Source organism: Triturus cristatus, chromosome 3_1, assembly GCF_964204655.1.
Source record: "Triturus cristatus chromosome 3_1, aTriCri1.1, whole genome shotgun sequence".
Classification (NCBI taxonomy): Eukaryota; Metazoa; Chordata; class Amphibia; order Caudata; family Salamandridae; genus Triturus; species Triturus cristatus.
Genome location: NC_140583.1, coordinates 357075729 through 357089323, shown reverse-complemented (window position 1 = coordinate 357089323; position 13595 = coordinate 357075729). Strand labels below are relative to the sequence as shown.

Here is a 13595-nt window from a genome sequence, read left to right as displayed (position 1 = left end):
ATTAGTGCTGTTCTATATAATAACTGTCTATGACTATCTTTTTAGGTGCCGATACCAGTGGACCTACGTGAATTGATTGTGGGACATGTTAGAATTGAAAATGTTGTCGTCCCCTTGCTCATGTTTTATTCTGTTTTAGGTTAGCATTCATGGCGCCATTTTATTAGTAACCACCATTCTGTTTCATGATCGAAGCTAGGCTCCTGCCTCATGCTGCTTGCCTCAGCAGAAAACCGTCTCCATTCACCTTTGCTTGTGTTTCTCCAAGGCCGATTTCAGCTACACTAATGAATGTATTCTCTATTGTTGCATACCTTAACAGTTAGATGGACCCGTTCCCACCTTCACTCTAATGGAGAACATGAGTGAGGTGGCCTTAGAGTGAAGCTAACATGTACCCGGTCCCAGTCTGTCACTCATCCTTCTGTGCCCCTTTGTTTGCTAGTACCTGGACTGGAATTTTCCAGTTTGGGCGTGTTCTCAGAAGATTTGGAAATGTATAATATCTTATGTCATGTTGGGGGGAGTCAGTCCCTCGGCAGCCATCTCAAGAGGCTAGTCAGACTGGGCTCCGCTGCAGCGCTATACTAATAAATAACTTGGTTTGCATTCTCTACTGTCTGACCTACTCTTCATTTGTTCAGAAGGCTGAGTGGTGGTAGCGAGTGACCCGGGTGACCCTAATCGGGCCATTTCCTTCAGACACATTGACGGATTTTATAAATGTATAACCTTCTCGTTTCATTTTTTTGCACTTTTAACTGACAGAGTGACTACCCATTTACTTGTCCTGATGAGTACCTGGAATCCCCTGCTAGAGTCCAGAGATGGGCGGAAGCATGCCGACCTGGTTTTAATTGGGTTAAAGGCTTCGCTTCCATCTGCATTTTAGTCTGCCATTTGGGGACTTCTAATAAAGCTATTGGACAAACATAAGGCAGATTTAATAGTATTTTTCGCAAGCACTCTGCACTCACTCACACACCACCCACACCTCTCTCTCAAAGGGACACCACTTGACCCAACAAAATCACCTCAAAGAGCTCCTTCTGTTGCCTCCTTTTGGACTAAGGAGGAAGTTGAAGCCCACACCATTGAATTTCTTTTCTTGGTGTGAGGAGGGGCCCGACGATGAAGCATGCCACCCTAGGGTGGGTGAGGACTTTCGTCCTAAATAGGAAATACTTTTTTTTATCTTCTAGAAATCTTTTTTAGCTTTACATGACTGACTGCACCTCTTTGTGTGGTGACAGTGTTGGCATAAGACATGGACTCTTGGAGTGTTGCTAATGTGCAGCGTAAAGTTTTAGGCATGGGTGTTTAGACGTAGTGACCAGTGTAAAGGGCTTGCATAAAACATGTGTGCCCAAGTGGTGTCTGTGTTGTAGGACTACATTATAAATGGCAGTGGTGTACTTGGGCTACTGCATAGAAGCTTTAGTGTTGGAAATATACAGGACTGAAGGACATTGTGAATGGCTAGGGTGCACAAGGCTCCTTTATGGATGGCAAGGCTGGAAGATGCAGGCCCGATTCTAGCGGGTGGGCTGGGTAGGCCAGGCCCACTCAAACATGAGCCTGGCCCACCCAAACATGCACCTTGGCCCTCGCAGCTGAGACAGCTTCCCGGGCACACACACAGCCGCACCGAGCACTTCACATGTCTTTAGAAGACCATTTACGTGTTAATGAGGCTTTGTTGTTTTTCACCCCTTCTTAGAGCCCCTGCAGCTCCACTCTGAATATTGCTGAAAGAATCAGCCACCTCCCCCACCCTCCGAAATTTGGCTCTAGTTGCGCCTCTGTAGCAGAGATCCTCTGCTGTTTAAAATGTGGGAGGCAGTAATTTACCCGCATTCGGTGAGGAAATTTTCCTCATGGTGGGAAGTGGCGTATTTTCAGAGGATGCTTAAGATCTTCTTGAGAATTTTCTTAATTAAGAACCGTGTTTTGTGCCCACTCTGCTGTAGCAAACGCTCAGCTCTTAATGACGTTTAAACAGACTTGCTTTAGTAATTGCAGCTAATCACTCGGTGAAAATTGGAATAGTATGTGATCTGCGTGTGGAAACCAAAACTGAATGTGTTCTCCTTGTGTAAAGTAACTGGAGCTCAGGCAAAGCACTCCAATATTGAGGCAACATTAAACGTGAAATGTGACAGACAGCGCCTTATAAATCAGATCACTCAAGATTCCAGGCACCTGTCCTTTGGATCGAGTCGCACCAGCAGCGCTGTGTTTATGCCACAATTGAGAGCCCTGGAGCGGAGCCTGAGGGCACTGCAGTCAGTCAAAAACGTGTTCAGAATACATGGCTATGCATCCTTGGCCTCTCAGCAGAGCGCACACAGTGGTCACATACTCCTGTTGTAATTGTGATTCTGTTGAAATGGGGGTGATGGGACCCTTTTGATGGGGCTACACAGTCTTCAAAATAATAAGGCTAAAGTAGAGTAAAAGAAAATGCAGTGCTCGCTTGCTACTTAAGTCATCCCTAACTTTACGCCTCACCACTTTCAAATGTCACTAGCTGCCACTGGCAGCGACATTAAGAAGACCAACAGAAAATGGCCACTGAAATTTAAAACGTTCCTCTGAACATTATTTTTCTGATTCTAGGAGTTGCGTGATTGGGCCTGGGCTCTTTCTGACAGCCCCCCCCCCCCCCAATCATGCATCTCCTTTTAGAAAGGTGGGCTGTGTCCCCGCCTACTCGTACAGGTAGAATAGGGGCATGGCGAAGGGGACACATCCTTTCTTTGACACGAATGTAAGACAACAGTACAAATATCCAGATAACTCTGGTGATTAATGATCCTGCTGGAGAGCAATTCTTTGTCTGTTGGTAGTTTTAAAATGCAGATAGACTATAGTTTATGTGGATAGCTCAGTAGGTTACTACCTTGGTTACAGAGGTCCTTTTGTTACTTGCAATTAAGAAGTTACAATCCTAACAGGACAGTGACCTATGAACTGTCATCAAAGAGCCGCATACAAACCTGAAAGGTATAATTAGAACTTCTTTTTTGTGTAGTTAATATTTCTCCAGTCTTTCATCATTATAATGTTGCTATAAAGAGTTTGTTAGGGAGACATACATTTTAATCAATAAACCCCGCCCCCCACCCCACTGGGCTATGCTTTAAATCCTGTGTTTGTGCTTCTCCAGACCAAACTCTCTTAAAACATACTGCCCCCCAGTATGGATGACATGTGATTCCTACTCCTGGTAATCCTCATTGGCCTATGCGACATTCCCTATAGGCTGATTTACATACTTGTATGATTGATTGTCTCTGCATAATGTGGGCACGATGTAAAGTACTGTGACACCCTACACTATGAGTAGCGCTATCCAACTAATGAAGTGCATATGAGAGAGGGGCTACAGAGATATGAGGGGCACTGGTGGAGGGTGGTAGTGAGGGAGTCTGAGGAGGAGGGCATGAGGGGGAGAGGCTATGGAGAGATGAGGGACACTGGTGGATGGTGGTAGTGAGGGAGTCTGAGGAGTAGGTCATGAGTTGGAGGGGCTATGGAGAGATGAGGGGCACTGGTGGAGCGTGGCAGTGAGGGCATCCGAGGATGGGTTCATAGGGGGAGGGGCTATGAAGCGATAAGGAGCACTGGTCGACGGTGGCAATGGCTGAATCCAAGGAGGTGGTCATGGGGTGTAGGAGGGCTATAGAGAGATGAGGGGCACTGGTGGAGGGTGGTAGTGAGGGAGTCTGAGGAGGAGGTCATTAGGGGAGAGGCTACAGAGAGATGAGGTGCCATGTTGGAGGGTGGTAGTGAGGGAATCCGAGGAGGGCGTAATGGGGGGAGGGGCTATGGAGCGGTGAGGGGCAATGGTGGAGGGTGGCCGTGATGGCATCCGAGGAGGTGGTCATAGGGGGAGGGGCTACAGAGAGATGAGGGTCACTGGTGGAGGGTGGTAGTGTGGGAGTCTGAGGAGGAGGTCATGAGGGGGAGAGGCTACGATGTGGGGCACTGTTGGAGGGTGGCAGTGAGTACATCCGAGGAGGAAGGCATGAGGGGGAGGGGCTATGGAGAGATGAAGGGCACTGTTGGAGGGTGGTAGTAAAGGTATCTATGGAGAAAGAGGTCAGTGGTGGGCCACCAATAAAGACTTTTGCACTAGCGCTAAAGCCGGCCCTGTCATGGCCTTTCTGTTTTTGATTATTTAATTAGCAGTCGGTTCACTAGGGCCTCTGTGGAATATATTTAAAGTATGTGCTCATTTTTTTTTTACTGTTATATTCAATTATTTAAGTTTGAGGGAAATTTTCCTAATGTTTTTTACCGGGAATAATGAAAATGGAGTTGGATGGTGGCTGATATGGGGCTAGGGCCCAAGGTCAGCTGTAAGCTAAGGTGCACGGGAGATGGATGGTAGAAAATGGATAATCAGGCTGGGAAGGGAGTGTGCTGCAGAGTCCGAGGTCTCTGCATGTAGTAATGAAAGGAGATTCTCTCTGAAGACTGGCAATGATGGAGGCTGAGTAGTGTTACTTGCCTTATACTCCCACCTCAGAAACCTCTTCTTCTCATCAAAGTTACCTTACATGGGATACATTCAAAAAGAAAAATGAAAAAATAAATTATTTTCTAGGAGCAGGCAGTGGTCTGTGGGACCACTGCCTGCTCTTAAAAAATATTTTTTGCATCCATTCACAAAGAGGTAGGGATCCCCTGGTGACTCCTTCCTCTTTCCGAGTGGCTTACCACCTACTTGGAGTAGGTGGTAAACTGCGAATGTTTTGCAATTGCGGTTGCAAAACAATGATACATACAAATGCAGCTCGCTATTAGGAAGGGACGCCTTTGGAATGCCCCTTCCTAATACAGTCTTGCACAATAGCGTTTGTACATACCAACACCCTTTTTTGCAGTCGCAAACTGGCCAATTGCCCTTTTGTGACCGCAAAAAAAGGTTGTACATCTGGCCCTTAGTAAACTAAAAGGCAAGTCTGTTGTTATGTGTGCCTTACTTGTGGCTTAGATTCTTAGTGCAGTTGAAGCACTATTATAGTAGACTAAATCAAATAGAAAATGTGTTTTTAAATAAACTCTGTGTTGGGTGATAGGGCCCCGTGTGGTGTTGGTGCTCACTCTTAGCGGTATTATGCAAATTCATAAATAGTTGCTATGGTGCTCAAGGGAGGGGGAAATCACCCACACCTCCGATATGTGACCCCTATGGATCTACCTTACAAGTGACAACAAGCCCGAGCACTCATACATCAAATGGTGTATGAGTGCTCTGGCTTGTTCTCACAGAAAATGTGTTTTGTACAGTGCACATCTAGAACACATGTATTTGAAGGTGCCCTCTTATGTGATGATGAATAAAGGAGGCTTAGGGAAATAAAGGTTTGGCTAGGCTCACACAATTTGGTCAAGCATGGAAGCTAGGATTGATCCCAGAATTTCTAGTTTCACATTGTGCAATTCAGCAACTAGATGGGTGTCTGATTCTCCTGTATTGCATTACAGATTGATGCTTTATCTTTCATAATTTGACTATTTTAGCACATGAGAAAGGAGCTCACAGAAACCTATGTATGGATGAGTTTATAAGGTTGTTTTCAAAGAATAATAGAAGGTTACCTCTGTGACTGGACTGCTAGTTTTGAAATGGTTGGTGTGAAAACTGCTGGCAGTTTTCATAAAATACTAATTTCTCTTTTTTCAAATGCGTTACTGTTTTTCAAGAATTTGGATCTTTGAAAGTACATCATAAAAGAATGACAAGAAAGTAAAATGTATCAAGTTAAATTTGTGCAGAGAAATAAGTGTTGGACAAATTGCAACAAGTAAATAGCCAGCCTTTCTAATATGATGATATCAAGGCTTTCGTGTGGTAATAGTGACTTCCTTAATCTTGACCTATTATAATATGCTTGGTATTCAAGTACCTGTATTGAAGCCTGGCCTGCTGGAATTCGAGGGTTTGCAGTTAGGTCCAGACATTGCTATTACTTTCAAATAACTCTGCACATGCTGTGTATACATACAGAATCAATCTGTGGTATCATGGTGACTGTTTGCAAGTAGATATGATGTAATCTAGGGCTTGTAGACTACCTCCAGAAGCAACAAATTGGGCCCTCATTGCAGGGGCGGCTCCTATACTAGGGCGGAGGAGCATTGCCCCACTGCTTTCTCGCAGTGCGAGAAGCAGAAACATAACATGGTAATAACTTTCAGTTATTATCATTTTATGTTTGATTGCAGGTGGGCGGGGCTGCTCTGCGAGCAGGGCAGGGAAGGAGTGGTGTGCCCACACCTGAGTGCGTAAAGACTATTTGGTCGGCGCTCTGGGGCCGCCCAAACCTGTCATTCACACTCTGTCCTTCTCCATGCTGATTAATTAAAATTAATATTATTAAATTAAACCCCAACGTGACACCCCTCAGCCCCCCACCCCTCCCCCATGACTGCTGCAGTGGCCCCCCCGAAAGCACCCTTGGCCTACCCAAATAAAAAAAATGGAGCCGGGCCTGGTGTGATGTCTTGACAAATGCAGAGATGGCTGCTTGAGAGACTGCAGTAAGGTCAAAAGTGCATAGAACTAGGTGTAGAAGGATTTTAATTCAATCCTGTGCGCATTTGCTCAGAAAGATCTCAGGTATCTGCGGACAGGCGGTGTGAATGAGCGTCCTATGCCAGCACAATTCAAGCTGGCCTGTTTATATTTAAGAATGAAATGTCTGTGCGTGTCTTTGGGTGCCTTTTAATGAATTTCACTTTAACCTCTTCGGTGCCCGTGACGAGCTGGACTCGTCATGGGCCGCGGTGGCGCTGTGCCCATGACGAGTCCAGCTCGTCACAAACCCCGCCCGCTAATGTAACGGCCGGCAGAGGGCGGGGAAAGGGGCGGGCACCGAAGGGGTTAATAAACTGAACCACCAGTAAACGACATTTTCATATCTCACTGTATTCCTTTTACAGCTTCCATAAAGGAGAATGTTTGGTTTCTATTTATGACAATTTGTTGGTTGAAAACGAAATTCGATCTTAGCGCAACAATGCTACTTGTAAGTCCAATTTTGTGGGGGGCGGCACTAGGTTGGCACGTCTGGTGGTGGGGGACTATCACCGACGATCGGGAAGCAGTGTCTGATTTCTGGGTCCCATGCTTCAATCCCGGGGGTAAACTCAGCCCCCAGCTCTGGGAGGTTGATATATCGAGTACCAGTGAGTTGGGTAGCAAGAACCACCTGTACCAGCGCACCTTGTTTTTTGTGAAATGTGATATATGGCGGACACTCGTGTAAATAGCTCATTGTTAAGATCCCTGGGAGAATCCAACATATTTGGAGAGGAAACCTAGTACAAACTTCCATAAATTCCTTAATACTGGGAGAGTGAAGAAAGAAGTAGGGGAAGAACTTTGTCTATATGCAGCAAGAGCTGCTAAGAGCCATAAGTTGAACTTAATTAAATACAAAACATGGCCTCGCTCTTCTCTTTTGGGACCTTTAGTGAAGCACCTGACCGCTTGGCAAACTTGATGCGCAGCTTCTTCTACTTGCATGTGGAAGATGGCCAGATGCTCTTGGGTTATACGTCGACTTTGTCTCAACACTTTCCTTTAATTAAGGAACTGTTTAAGTCTACGGTGCCTCTCTTCTAATTTATTGTGCTGGTGGTGAATGGACAATAAATATGCCTTTAAAACTTGTTTTATCACATGTGCTGTACATTCATAGACAGGTCATATGTCCCTGGTTGCGGTTTGGGTTTGCGTTGGTAGATTTGCCTTCCTCCTGTGCATTGTCATGTCATGGCACTTGCCTGTCTTAGAGATTGGGTGATGTTGCTTGAGTTCTACCGGGCTGAAAACTTTCGGAGTGCACATGGTGAGTCGGCCACCTTGGAGGCGATGTCCTGAAGGGGTAATGTGTTAACAGCATCCTTCAGGGGGTAGGTGTCCTCCGCCACAGTAGATTACCTCGTGGGCCCGAGTCAATCAATGGTATAGGGTGAGGGGCCTGTTTTGTTGTGTCCGTCAACGTCCCTTGTCCAGGAAGGAGGTGTGATTTCCCGGTTATTGCCGGCGTTGGGCCAGGCAGGTTGACCTATTGTGCGAGTTCTGCTTTACCAGCCTTTTGTGTAAGTCGTTCATCGCCACCGGCCCAACATCGTATTCTGGTGGTTATGCATTGCAGATGCTCTTAAGGTATTTGGTATCGCACTGAATGTTGTAAATAGACCTGGGGAAGCAATGATCTGCCTGACTTTGCCTGGGTCACCAGTAATGATTACGGCTCTCACTGTTGGTAATGCACATCCTTCTCGGGATGTGCTCGGGCCCGTAGGTATCCCATGTGCCTTCTGATTCAAATAATATTTACACTGCAAGGGCTTGGGAGTGTAAAACTTTAGTAAGTTTGGCTAGTAGTGTTGGTGACCCGCCCTTACCATGCCTGAACGGAGGCATTTTTCAAGAGGATATGCCTGTTAGCCACGATGTTGACTCATTTATCTTATGCACCAAAGAGGCATAGTCAAGCCAGTACTGATGATGAGAGATGGGAGGTTGATTGATAGTATTCCTGCCGCAGCGGGGGACTGGGCATGGTTTTGGGGGACTTGGTTGCAATGCTTTGTTTCATTGGCAAATTAGGCCGAGTGGACTTGGAACACCTATTAAATGCGCGGTGTGTTGGTGGCCGGTCTGTATGCCATAGCCAGTGCCGGAGCATGCTGGGTAGCCCTGCAGACCAGTTTTACTCTGGAAAACACTTGCAGCTGCGCAGGGCTCCCTCGGTTCTGTCGAGGTCTTTTTTATTAGCCGAGCAATCCTGGGACACTTCACCACTATGGTCGGAGCAGGGGGAGGTGTCACTTTGCATCCAGCACCTAGGCTAAGCAAAGAGTTACGCCTAGGTTGCGTGAGTGTTAATGTTACCTGGTCGTTCTTTGGGGCTCCTGAGGGTAGGATGACCTAGCGGCAAGGAACAGCTAGGGTGGTTTACGTGTGCTTCAGCAATCAAAAAAAAAAAACGGGGGCCCTGGCTCACACAGTAGTGGGCAAAGATCACACACGCCACAGGTGCCGAGGCCTGTTCTGATGCCTGGCGTTGGGCTCCCAGGTTACTTCTGAATGGCTAGGCCTTCAGATGCTGAAAGGATGTCCGTTGTTATTTTCTCGATTGTTATACGATTGGTTATTTCCGGGGTCATCCGCGGGTGTAGAGCGTTAGGCGCTTATTGTCTTTTCATCGGGTCGGTTTGATGTGGAATGGTGTTTTCTTTGGGCACAGCCACGTGGTGGTTTTTTCTGTGTCGGACTGGGGTTAGCCTTCCGTTAATCTCCCTGTGTGTCTCACACGGTTGTAAGACAGGGGGGCAACTAGCCCTGTGCTGATTGAGTTGCTACTACTGTTATTAGTATTAAACACATCAGGTACTCGTTTGAACCCAACTATAGGTACTCTAGGACGCATGTCCTCCATTACACACATCTTCAGACCGGACTGCCCCTCCTCCCCCTCTCCAATCCTTGGAGCAATAGGGGTCCAAATACTTGTGGGGTTGGCAGGCTTGGACAGAGGTTGGTGGCGAGCTCCCACGTCATTCGGTAGGAGGATTTCGAAGAGTATTTGGGCAGGTCATTGGCCGCTCCTCCCGCTGTATTTGCTGTCATCTTATGCTCACTGGAAACCCCTACTCCTTCACGCCTATTGTAAGCTGAGGATGCTTGTTGACGATGTTAGACCTGCTATTAGTTATTACACACACCTGTGTGCCTTGGCATGGTTTGTTTCGCATCAGGGCCAGTTTGGGGTTACTGGCAAATTGTTTGCTCCAGGGCTGAAGCGGGCGCTTCTAGAACAGGGCAAGATTGCTTAGGCCAGGCAGCAGGACAAAAGTCTTTTCGGCACTGGCAGAATGGTGCAGGCTGCGAAGTAGTGCCATTGCAGAACATAGATTTGTCAACATTCTGCTAGGAAATGATGAGCAGCATTAAGGTACTGAACCATGGTGAGAAATTGTTGTGGGTTTCGTGCTCAACAGGAGCAAGGGAATTGCATTTGGTTCGCAAGCTACAGGTACGGTCTACAGCACCAGAAACTGTAAAGCTGCTATGTTCGCCGGGGACTGGGCTGCCAATGTCATCTAACTTTACATCCAGCCACTAAGTAGGCAAAGACATACTGGCGATGGTGCAATGGGCACTCAGCAGTAGAGTTAGTTGAGTGTCATCATACCCCGATATAACGTCAGTGATAAAACGTAGGTTGTGGCCACACACGACCAGGCACTCTAGGGCAGCTGGGGCGGGAGTGTGCCAGTGCCAAGAGGGTGCGGGTTGCCTGGTTAGGGCGGCTGGTTTGGAGGGAACACTAATACGGATCGCCACAGAGCACATTTTGCATTCATAGAAGGCTGAATTGATACTTTTATGGCATGGTGCCAGTTGCTTTAGTTATGCGCATGTTTCTTGGCTTTGTCAGGAACATTCAGAATGCAATGCTGGTGGTTAGCCTGTTGTCATGCTGTTCAGAGGTGTTTTAGCTCAGGCATGGCCAAACATGGGTCATAGGCCGGTGGTCTGCCCTGGGATTCATGTTAACAGGCAGGTGAAGCAGCAGAACTTGGAGGGGCTTGGTTTTGACCCTGGATCAAGGGCGGGGCCTGGTTGGTCACTCAGTAGCCCCTCCTTGAGTTCGACGAAACAGGTACCATTGATGCAAGTACCGGTACCGGGTAACTTCTCTCACCCTCCAGCACTGGCTGGCAGCTAGGCAGGTGGTGGAAGTGGCCTTCCAACGGGGGCGAGATGGTCCATATGATTAAGGGATTCCCCGGGGTGACACTTTGTGCTAGAAACTAGCTGGAGAACAATTGGCTTCCCCAGTATTCAAAATAGAGAACAATTTTACACGCTGGTTCTCCTCTGTGGTCACTCTGTCCTGTCCCTCCCTGGTATACTAGCAGAATTTTGGGAGTGCAAGGCTTCACATTTGGTGGTGACTGATGGAATGCGATGGACGCACTCCAACGGAGTGAAAGAGGAAGTAAGGTGGGCTTGTCAACTCTTACCCCCTCCCGCATTGGCACGGCCAGGCAGGAGTGCCCTGTCAAAGGGATTGCTCTTCAGCCATGCAAAGGCAACTTTGGACCATCGCCTAGTTTAGGTTTAAGGTCATTTCAGTCAAAAATCCCGGGGGAGTTTAGAAAGGATGGGGGAACCTGTCCTGATGGTGCATGCTGGCCGCTGGTCCGGTTAGGCGTAGACTTGTTTTGGCTGGACCTGGGAGAAGCCCGGTATCAGCATGCTGTAGGTAAACAGGCCTACCGGGAGCCATGCGCAGTTGCGCAGAGCAAAGAGGTCTTGGCTTCATCATGCATGGTCTTTTACACGTCAAGTCCACAGGGTGCCTGGAGGGAGATTCGGTGCACCCCTCTAGTTTAGGTATGGACCTTTTCCTACTGGACCTAGGGGAAGCTTTGGCTGCAGCAGGTTGTAAGTAAATAGGTCTACCTTGGTGGGGGGCCCTGGTAGTGGCGGTGGCCACTCCCAAGGCTGTGGAGGAGTTACAGGGCGATCCAGGGTCTGCACATACCAAGGGGTACATCATGCAGCAGCACCCCGGGGTGCTAAGCCAGGATACCCAGGGATGTTTTAGCCTTGTCCCCTGGAAGAACGACAGCGCCCCGTTAGCCGACAGGCGGTTGTGGGTCTGAGCAACCGGGGGCTGCCATGTATGCTCCGCCCACCCCTCACGGGCCGGGGGCGTGTGAAGCAAGTGGACTGGGGGTCCACGGATGGGAGGGGTGGCCCCTCCCAATAGTTGGTATACACCATCTGGCGTTGTCATGGTGACTCTAGGCTTATCAGACGGGCAGGCGGCATAGGGGCTGGCCTGCCCTGGGATCACCCGTAAGATAACCCACCATGTTTGCATATTGTTTATTCTAATAAACCTGCAGCAATATTTCTCCACTTACAATAGTGTTGTGTGGTTTATTTATGTACTTATGTGTTTTGTGACAACTGTTGCCGATATTGGCACTATGACTATCGGCAGTGTTCCTAATACAATCAGGACGTTTTAACCCTGCGTGTTTTCGTGGCACCTTTTAAAGGGTGAAGAAGATAACAAATATAATGTGCGTTGTATTTTGTAAAAAAAAAAACGCAGCATTCCTTACGATGAGGAAGTCCCCAAAAATGGTTGAATTGGCCACCAGGACTTTGGTGGTTTTAGATGAGAGTTCTCAGCACCGGGAATATTTATAGAATAAAAAAGGTCATGTGCACGCATGTTTGATAACAACATAAGATGGAATGATCTTAATGCTTTCTGGCAGGTCCGGTGAAGCGGCACACGCTGCCTCTTTTCAGAGTTTGGGAATTGGTAAGCTTGTAACATTCCTGCGTAACAAAACACGGTGCGGGGAGCTGGAAGTGGCCAACGGGAACATGAAATCTCTGAAGGAGGCTGAACGGGTGCAGGCGACCAATGGACGCAGCCGTTAGAAGCGTCTGGAGACGCTGGATTACATCCCACACCTGCCTCCTGGCCAATAAGCGGCTTCCGCACAGGCTCCTGCTGAAGCCCCGCCCCGTCCTCGGGACTCGGGCAGTTCAGAGGTGTGCTTCTGCGGCTCAGGCAGGGAAGTTGCAGCAGCCGCGGGGCAGGCATGGGACTCCCCCTCTAGGACCGGCAGGCGGGAGGCGTCCGTCTGGCAGCAGGTAGGAGCTTGCCCTGCGCTGCGAGTAGTACCTGAGAAGACAAATGCCGTCCGCGCACCTGTCCTTCCTCTACCACAGGCACCTGTGCCTCTCGGTGCACTCCACCTTCCGCTGCTAAACTTGAATCTGTTAGCAGTGTCCGCATACTGCCTCGTTACTGGGGCTTCTGCAATCTGTGTATGGCTGTGAACTGTGCTGTTGTGTAGCAAGGCTCTTGTCGTGCTATATCGTATGCGGGCTTCTATCTATGCCATCCCTGAAACGTGAATAAAGTACATAATCTCACAATATCGACTTCTGTGTAGGATGTGCAGATATCGCTCCCCACTAATAACAGTGCATCCAAAAAGTGCAGGTAAAGTCCCAATGGGGCCAAGCATCACTGGAATGAAGTGAGTACTACCCCGCTAAACGTTTACCATCCCCGCTGAAGTTGTAACTCTGTCCCAGCAACATCATTACGCCTATTCAGTATATTATAAACACGTTATTTTATTTTAAAATGTTTTCACGTCGTTGGCTTACGCCAATCTTCTGGGATGAACCCCCTACTGTTACATTAGAAAATCCTATTAGAGCTTCCCTGCTGAGGTGTCAGGCTTTGTTGTGCTGAACGTTTTCTAATCTTAGTGAGACGCGCTTCCAGTGTCGAACGAAAAGCAGAACAAGAGACCACTGTACAGGACTGTCAGTGACCCATTGGATAGAGAGCAGCCCTGGCGAAGAGTGTTTATCTGTCATAATAAACGTATAACGTGCGACTACTGTCCGCCTGCACTTATATCAACACTGAGTGTGTATTGCCCCGGTAAAGGAATAGCACAGCTGTCTGCCGAGAAGCCCTGGATCTAGGCACCTGAAAGCACAGTAACCATTGATGGCC

At 48.0% G+C, this 13595-nt stretch overlaps 2 protein-coding genes across 4 annotated transcripts in view; one reads left to right on the top strand and one right to left on the bottom strand.

Moving 5' to 3' along the window:
• Nucleotides 1-13595, bottom strand: part of LOC146860263 (uncharacterized) — a 200205-nt gene that overhangs the window by 145797 nt on the left and 40813 nt on the right. The gene's annotated exons all lie outside the window — the stretch shown is intronic.
• Nucleotides 12523-13595, top strand: part of CGNL1 (cingulin like 1) — a 413622-nt gene continuing 412549 nt past the window's right edge. Inside the window, exon 1 of one of the 2 annotated variants that reach the window (XM_085644099.1) lies at nt 12523-12712. The gene's annotated coding sequence lies outside the window, so the exon portion shown is untranslated. The remainder of the gene's footprint in view (nt 12713-13595) is intronic. The other variant, XM_085644098.1, reaches the window with a different exon arrangement.